Below are 10032 nucleotides of genomic sequence, written 5' to 3' on the forward strand. Positions count from 1 at the left end.
AGGGAGGTAGATGAACAGGGACTGGACACTTGTATGCAACACTCACCCATCCCCCTGCCTTGGCCCCAAGAGGTGCTTAAGAAGTGTGCTTGTTTGTCCTCAATCAGGGCAGTCTCCTTAGAGGAAGTGAAACTGGAATGAGGAGAAATACATGGGTTGAGAGAGGGAGAAGACTCAGAGGGAACTTCAGGAGGTAGAATCAAAACTCTTCTTATAGGACTATAGTGCTGAGATTCTGGGAGGGGTGATGACAAAGATGAAAGGGGGTGGTGGAGCTGACAATGCAAACTTTCAAGGTAATAAGAGAGGATACCATGTGCTAAGGATGGGCCTATTGACGGAAGTCCTACCAATGAGCCTTCTAAGGTTTGGAGGGCCAGAGTGATGACTATGGGCTCTAATGTAGAACCCAATCACCTTGAGTATTTAAATAACTTAATTTTTTTTCTAATTATGAAGCTAACATACCCAAAGTAGAAAATAAAAACTACAAAGGGAAAGGCAGAAATTATCCTAATCTCATTTGGATATAGCCATTAATTATTTTAGAGTCTCATAATGGAGGTTATTGTGTGTATATAGTGTTTTAATTTATCAGGTCACATTGTGTATATGTAGTTTAATACTCTGCTTTTTATACTTACTATTATCATTTCTTCATCACTAATTTTTTTCAAAACATGATTTGTAATGGCTGAATAATATTCTGTCTACAGATATGCCAGAGAGCACTTAACCAATATTTTCTTGAACATGTTTCTTACGATGTGCTGGATACCATGTGCTGAATGCAACATGCCCCTGTCCTGAAGGAGCTCAAATGGGGAGAAGTAGACAGGTAAGCCAGCAAATCTTCCACAGTACAAGAACATGAGCACAGAGAGAAGTCCATGGGCTTTGGAACTGCAGAGGACAGGTGCCCCATGGAGTCTTGAGGAGGGGAGGCCAGAGAAAAAAGGACATTTTGGTTAACTCCAATTTTTTATGTTATAAAACTGTGATGAACATATTTGGGCATAAATCTGTTCTCATTTCTGATTTATCCTTAAGATAATTCCTACCAGTACAGTGTGCGTGTGAACTGAGACTCTTAGCAAGAATAATTCTCGCTTGATTACAAACATAGTTGAATTAACAGTATAAAAAAGTGACTAGCTGCCTATCTGTCCCTAAGATTGTATTTGCCTAAACCTCGGTGGCGGTCAGATCTGAATCTCTTACTTCTGGCTAGTCACTGCTCAAGTGTCACCTCATCAGAGAGGCTATCAGTAACCCACTAGATAAAAGAGCCAACTTTAGCCTCAGTCCTCCCACAGATACCCTGCACTGATACCCTGCTTCATTCATTCATACACACACACACACACACACTCACATGCACATGCCTGTTTTATGTCTCCCCTCCCTAGAATGAAACCACCATGAAGATAGTGGCTTTAACTTCTTCTCTGCTATATCCCCAGCATCTAAAACATTGCCAGGTGCATAGAAAGCACTTGATATGTATTTGTTGAGTGAATAGATGAATAAGTAATTATGATTGATACCAATTGGAATTCTATAAATTTCAGCACCCTATTTCTACCTTTATTAAAACTCTATGCACAAAACTGTAACATTACAGAGGATTCAAGACATAAGAAAACAGTTATAAAGACATCCTACAGAGACACTTGACTTGTACTTGAGTCCCACCCAATACCCAGACCATAGAGAGAGTGCCTATATCACCAAGGATCTTAAAATAATTTCACATGGTCTGTATACTGTTATCTCTAAGATTGTCATCCACTATTAGAAAACTATGGCTAACTGTTTTAAGACATAAAGCACTGGAACTTCTGGTCAGGATGGCAGCATGGGCAGACATGACTTGCCTCTTCGTACAACCACATCAAAATTACAACTAAAATATAGAACAGCAATCACTTAGAACCATCAGAAGTCAGTTTGAATGGAAGTCTGACAACTACAGAATTAAAGAAATCACATCCATCCAGACTGAGCTGGCAAGCTGGTGCTATATCACAGAATACATCAACCTGGCTAACACTGACCTGCCTTGGAGATCCCCAGGGACTCTGCCCCACACAACTTATGGGCCCATCCAACCTGCTTTTCCATATGAATGGCCGGTCTTAGCTCTTGCTTCACAACTTCCTAGATTCACAGCTTGGCTTCATCTGGGAATTTCCAAGCCCCGCACAAGTAGCAACCATCTCAGGTTGCTTTATAGCTCAGGCAGGGTGACCCTGGGCAAAACTCAGGTGGGGGCTGACCTTGGCCTGCACCACCTGGGAAAACCAGGGCCAACACACCCAGGGGACAGCTATAGACCACAAAGGAGCACCACCAACCTGCCCCTGCACAGCTGATCCTCCACAGAGGGGAGAGGTTGGTGGTCAGTGGTCACAGCCAATCCTTGCAGCTGACTGGCCTGGGTAAATCCCTCCCATTGATCTGCTAACAGCAACCAAGGCTCAACTACAACAGGAGGGTGTACTCAGCCCACACAAAGGGCACACCTCAAGTACCCAGCTTGGTGATAGAGGAGGTCATGCCACTGGACCCTATAATACATCTACTACATTAGACCACACTACCAAGACACAGAGTCAAAGCAGCTCTACCTAATACATAGAAACAAACACAGGGAGGCTACCAAAATGAGGAGACAAAGAAACAGGGCCCAAATGAAAGAACACATCAAAACTCCAGAAAAAGCTAAACGAAATGGAGATAAGCAATCTATTAGATGTAGAGTTCAAAACACTAGTCATAAGGATACTCAAGGTACTTAAAGAGGACCTCAACAGCATAAAAAAGATCCACTCAGAAATGAAGGATACACCAACTGAAATAATTTACAGGGAAACAACAGTAAGTGGATGAAACTGAGAATCAAACCAATGATTTGTAACAAAGGGAAGCAAAAAAGAACCAATCAGAACAGGAAGAAAAAAGAATCCAAAAAAATGAGAGTATAAACAGCTTCTGGGACAACTTCAAACATTACAACATTCGCCTCATAGGGGTGCCAGAAGGAGAAGAGAAAGAGCAAGAAATTGGAAATCTAGCTGAAAAAATAGTGAAAGAAAACTTCCCTAATTTGTTGAAGGAAATAGATATGCAAGTCCAGGAAGCATGGAGAGTCCCAAACAAGATGGATGCAAAGAGGCCCACTCCAAGACACATCATAATTAAAAGTCCAAATGTTAGAGAATCTTAAAAGCAGGAAAACAAAAGAAGTTAGTTACCTGCAGGGGAGTTCCCATAAGACTATCAGCTGATTTCTCAAAAGAAACTTTGCAGGCTAGAAGTAATTGACAAGAAATACTACAAGTCATGAAAAGCAGGGACCTACAACCAAGACTGCTCTACACAGCAAAGCTATCATTTAGACGAGATTGGGCACGTTCAGGATGGTATGGCCCTAGACGCAAAGCTATCATTTAGAATCGAAGGGCAGATAAAGAGCTTCCCAGACAAGAAACAACAAAAGGGGTTCATCATCACCAAATCATTATTATATGAAACATTAAAGGGACTCATTTAAGAAAAAAAGATCAAAAGTATGAATAAAATGGCAAAATATACATATCTATCAACTGAAAATTCTTCAGCCCTGCCCCAGACCTAATGAATCAGAAGCTCTGGAGAGGGGATCCAGCAAACCATGTTTTAACAATTCTTCCTGGTGATTCTGATGCATACTCAAGTTTGAAGACTACTGTCACAGGGGGATTATCTCCCTCTCAATAAGTTGTGTGTAAAATAACCCATAGCATTCTTTTCAAGAAATCTCTAGTTGGACTGTGGCTGCGGCAATGCAATGCATACTATCCAGAAACTATGTCATAGTCTATTAGGTCGAACCATATGAAATTGACATTTTTGTAGGTCAGTTCACCTAAACATGGGTGGTTAGGGCTTCCTGTTTCAGCTCAGAGATGTAGAGCTGTGAGATTGTCCTTCCAGTGCTTACCACAACAAAAAGAAATCTGGACAGACTGGAAATTAAAAAGAGAACTGAATTTGCAGAGCAAAAAGCTATTTCAAAATCTGGAGAGAGACACTCTCTGTGAGACATGGGACCTAAGAACTTGCTTACCAGGGACAGAAGCCACCAGGCGCCATAGAAGTGGATAGGAAAATCAAACTGGAATATTTAATGAATTGCTGGAGACTGAGTGTGGACTTGCTTGAGATTGTGAAGCTCTTGGGGAGTGGGGTTCCCATCATTTTGCAGGCTTTTCCTCCAAGAACCCCACCTGGCTCTCACAGGAAAATCTGGAGAAAACTCATGGTGCAGACTGGGTGCTGGTTCAGGAACCACTAAGAATTCCACTCACACTTATCTCCCTTAAGGAACAAAATCTTATTCTACAGGGGGGGAGGACATGGCCTGAGGGCACTGGTGAACTACATTGCAGCTGAGGGAAGGGAATTCCACCCAGCCCCATCCCATATCCCTATCTCACCTAAAATAATAAAGATTTAATCTTTAGGGAGAAAGGCCTTTTGGCTGTTCACTGAGAACACTGTTGGATCCACCCACTCCATCTGAGGGAAGATATTTGGGGAGGGAACACTATCCCTGGAGGAGGGGCAGAAGCACTGGTGAAGGCTGCACCTCTGAAAATGAGGCTTAGAATATTAGAAGCCGCCCTCTCAAAGCCCCATTTGCACACTAACAAAACTCCAGGAATAACAACAGTGGATTACAGCAGGGACCGTTTCAGAGACACACTTTGTCTGAGGAACAGCACAAAGGGAAGCCCCAAAACTAAGAGGAGAAAGAAAAAAAAATCACTAGAGGAATTCTAAGTTTCTGATGTCCATGGGAAAAACAAATGTCAACACAGCCCAGTTACTGGCTAGATTAACATAAATTCCTATACTAAAGGCTTATTTCACAGTATCTCCAGCCTTATAAAAAATGCTTGGCTTTCTTTTTAAAATTTTTTTTTATTGTTCAATTAGTTGTTCTCATTTCCCCCCCCCCCATTACTCTCCCTTGCCCTGCCTCCCTGCCCCATTGTCCTTCTCCATGGATCCTTTATACATGTTCCTTGACCCTTCCCTTTCTTTTCCTGTTATCCCCCTCCCCCTCCCCTCTGGCCACTGTCAATTTGTTCTTTATTTCCATGTCTCTGGTTCTATTTTGCTCACTTGTTTGTTCTGTTGAGTAAGTTTCACTTATAGGTGAGATCATATGGTATTTGTCTTTCACCTCCTGGTTTATCTTACTTAGCATAAAATTATAAGACACACATGCCAAAAGGCAAGAAAAGCAGTTTGAAGAGACAAAAGCAAGACTTAGATATGGCACAGTTATTGGAGGTATCAGAGAGGAAATTTAAAATAATTATGATTCCTATGTTAAAACCTCTAATGGAAAATAGACAACATGCAAGATCAGATAGGTAATTCAACAGAGATGGAAACTATAAGAAAGGATCAAATGGCTGGAAATAAAAAAAATATAGTAACAGAAATGAATATCTTTGATGGTCTCATCATCAGACTTGAATATTTATATTAACTTGAATAAATAGCAAGAATGACAAAGATAGAAAGAGAGAAGGCACAAATCCCAAGTCAAGAATGAAATGGGCTATCGCTGCAGATCCTGCATCCATTAAAAGGATGATAAAGGAATACTATGAACAACTTCAGTATTACAAATTCAATGTCTTAGAAGAAGTGGACTAATTCCTCAAAACCCACAAACTACCAAAACTCAACCAATATAGACCCTGTCTGGGTAGCTCAGTTGATAAGAGCATCGTCCTCCTATGCCAGGGTTGTGGGTTGATCTCTGATTAGGGCACATACAAGAAGCAACCAATGAATGCATAAATAAGTGGAACAACAAATCAGTATTTCTTTCTGTCTCTGTCTCCCTTCTTCTCACTCTCTAAAAAAATCAATAAATAAAAAAAACTCAACCAAAATAAAATATACCACCCTCACAGTCCTATAACCATTAGGAAAAAAATGAACTTGTAATTAAAAGGCCCTAAGAAAGACATCTCCAGGTCCAAATGGTTTTACTAGAGAATTCCACCAAACATTTAAAGAAGCAACCCCAATTTCACACAATCTCTTCCAGAAAATAGGAGAGGACAGAATATTTCCCAAATTATTTTATGAGGCTACTATTACTCTGATACCAAAACAAGGCAAAAGCAATACCAAAAAATAAATAAATAAAAACTACAGGTCAGTATACCTCATGAACCTAGATGCAAATATACTCTGTAATATATTAGCAAATAAAATCCAGCAATGTATGAAACAAATTTATACCACAACCAAGTAGAATTTATTCCAAATATGTAATGTCAACATTTGAAAATCGATCATTGTAATTTACCATATCAATAGGCTAAAGAAGAAAAATCATATGACCATATCTGTTGATGCAGAAAAGGTATTTTAAAAATATCCATTCACAATAAAAACTCTCAGTGAACTAAATATAGAGGGAACCTTCCTTAACTTGATAAACAGCATCTACAAAAAACCCACAACTAACATCATAGGGTGAAAGACTAAATGCTTTCCTTCTGAGATAGGAACAAGGCAAGGATGCCCATTCTCACTGCTCTTATTCAACATAGAACTGTAAGTTCTACCCATGGCAATAAGGCAACAAAAAGAAATAAAAGGCATACAGACTGGAAAAAAAAGAAATAAAACTGTCCCTATTTACAGATTACCTGATCATCTACATGGAAAATCTCAAAAACAAAACAAAACTCCTGAACTAGTAAGTGAGCTCACCAAGGTCATGTAATGATACAAATGCAATGCACAAAATTGCGTTTTTAAATACTGACAATGAATATGTGGAACCTGAAATTTAAAACACCATGCCATTTATACTCGCTCTAAAAAAAAAATTAAGTACTTGTGTATAAATTCAAGTATATACAAGATCTAGATGTGAAAATTAGAAAACTCTAATGAAAGAAATCAAAGAATGTCTAAATAAATGAAGAGGAATACTGTGTTCATGGGTTGGAAGATTCAATATAATAAAGATATTAATTCTTTCCAAATTGACCTATAGGTATATGTAATTATTAAAATTCTAGCAAGGTGGTTTTTTTTTTGTAGACATAGATAAGCTTATTCTGAAATTTATCTGTAGAAACACAGGCTCTATTATACCTGAAACAATATTGGAAAAGAAAAATAAAGGAGGACTCATTCTACCCAATATTAAGGGCTGCTCACAGGGGTGTCCAACCTTTTGGTGTCTCTGGGCCACACTAGAAGAGTTGTCTTGGGCCACACATTAAATACACTGCAACATGTAATCACACACAAAAAAATCTCATAATGTGTTAAGTAAATTTACGATTTTGTGTTGGGCCACATTCATAGTCATCCCAAGCCACATGTGGCCCTCGGTCTGCAGGTTGGACACCTCTAGCTGTATAACTTCAGCAATCAAGACAGTGTGGTATTGGTAAGGGGGTTAATACATAGGTCAATAGAACATAACATAGAACCCAGAAATAGACCCATACAAATAAGCCCAACTGATTTTTTAAATTACTTTATTGTTGTTCAATTACAGTTGTCTGCATTTTGTCCCCACCCTTCCCCCCCACCCCGGCCAAACCCACCTCCCTCCCTTGCTTCCACCCTCCCCCTTGTTTTTTTTTTTCCTTTTCAACATTTTATTTAATGTTATTTAAATAAACAACATTATTTATTTGGAATTTTTTTATTTTTTTTAATTTTTATTGTTATTCAATTCCAGTTGTATGCCTTTTCTCCCCATCCCTCCACCCCCACCGCAGCTAAACCCACCTCCCTCCCCCACCTCCACCATCCCCCTTGATTTTGTCCATGTGTCCTTTATTGAGTGGATCAAAAAAACTATGGCACATTTACACAGTGGAATTCTATGCAGCAGAGAGAAAGAAGGAGCTTATACCCTTATGCCCAACTGATTTTTGACAAAGGAGCAAAAGCTATTCAATGAAGGAAAGATAGCCTTCTCATCGAATGGTGCTGGATAAACTGAACATCCAGAGGCAAGAAATGATCCTTTACCTCAATCTCATACCTTATATAAAAATGAACTCTAAGTAGATTTTAAATGTAAAATGTGAAACTATAAAACTTTTAGGAAAAATAAATAGGAGAAAAATCTCTGGGCGCTAGAGCTAGGCAAAGAGATTTTTAACTTAGAATCAAAAGCACATTCCATAAATGGAAAAGCTAATAAATTGGGCCTCATCAAGATTAATAACTTTTGCTGTCTGTGAAAGACCCTGTTGAGAAGATGAAAAGACAAGCTACAGACTGGGAGAAAATATTTGCAAACCACATGTCTGACAAAGGACTGGTATCTACAATATAGAGAAAACACTCAAAACTCAACAGTACAAACCCAAACATTCTAATTAGTAAAAAGGCACAAGATATGAACAGACATTCATGAAAGAAGATATATAAATGGCAAATAAACACATGAAAGAATGTTCAACATCATTATCCATTGGGAAAATGCAAAAAAAAAAAAAAACACAATGAGATATTACTACACACTTTTCTGAATGGCTAAAATAAAAAAGTGGCAATACCAAACACTGATAAGGATGTAGAGAAATTGGATCGGTCATACATTGCTGCTAGAAAAATGACATGGTATAGCCACTCCGGAAAACAACTTGGCAGTTTTTTAAAACAAATTAAACATGCAATGGATAGGAAGAATTAACATCATTAAAATGTCTCTACTACCCAAAGCATTCTATAGATTTACTGCAATCTTTATCAAAATACCAATGGCATTTTTTTCACACAACTAGAACAAATGATCCTAAAATATATATGAAACCCCAAAAGATCAGAAATAGCCACAGCAATCTTGAGAAAGAAGAAGTTGGAGTCAGAAAAAAAGAATAAGGCAGACAGAGAAAGATAAATACCATGTGATTTCACTTATACGTGGACTGTAAAGAACAAAATAAATGAACAAACAAAACAGAAACAGAGTCATAGATGCAGAGAACAAACTGATGGTTGCCAGAGGGGAGGGGGGTGGAAGGCTGGGTGAAAAAGGTGAAGGTATTAAGAAGTACAAATTGGTAGTCACAAAATAGTCATGGCGATGTCAAGTACAGCACAGGGAATATAGTCAGTAATATTGTAATATCTGTGTATGGTGCCAGGTGGGTACTAGGCTTATTGAGGGAGATCAATTCATGAGTTATATAAATGCCTAACCACAATGCCGTACACTTTAAACTAAAATAAAATAATGTTGAATGTAACCTTGGCTGGTGTGGCTCAGTGGATTGAGTGCCAGCCTGCAAACTGAAGGGTTGCCGGTTTGATTCCCAGTTATCGCACATGCCTGGGTTGTGGGTCAGGTCCCCAGTAGGGGGCACATGGGAGGCAACCACATGTTGATGTTTCTCTCCCTCTCTTTCTCCCTCTTTTCCCCTCTCTCTATAAACAAATAAATGAATGAATAAAATCTTTAAAAAATAATGTTGAATATAAACTGTAATTGAAAAATTAAAAAAAAATAAACATGCAACTACCGTATGACCCAGAATTTACACTCCTGGTCATTTTCCCCAGAGAAATGAAAACTTATGTGCACACAAAAACTTGTACAAGAATGTTTATAGAAGCTGTATTCATAGCCCCAAACTGACAACAACAGAGGTGTCCTCTTAAGGGTGACTGGTTAAAGAAACTATGGAATATCCATACCATGGAATAGTGCTCAGCAACAAATAGAGCCAACTACTGATACATGAAACAACTTGGATGAATCCCAAGGGAATGATGCTGGGAGAAAAAAGACAATCCTAAAAGATTACATACTGCATGATTCCCTTTACATAACATTTTTGAAATGACAGAATTGTAGGATTGGTAAAAAGATTAGTGGTTGCCAGAGGTTAGGTACGATGGGTAAGGAGGGAAATGGTGTGGCATTCAAAGGACACAGAAGGGATCCTTGTGGTGATGGAAGTCTTCTGTTTTGTGATTGTA

The sequence above is a fragment of the Desmodus rotundus genome, chromosome X, assembly GCF_022682495.2.
Source record: "Desmodus rotundus isolate HL8 chromosome X, HLdesRot8A.1, whole genome shotgun sequence".
NCBI classification, from domain to species: domain Eukaryota; kingdom Metazoa; phylum Chordata; class Mammalia; order Chiroptera; family Phyllostomidae; genus Desmodus; species Desmodus rotundus.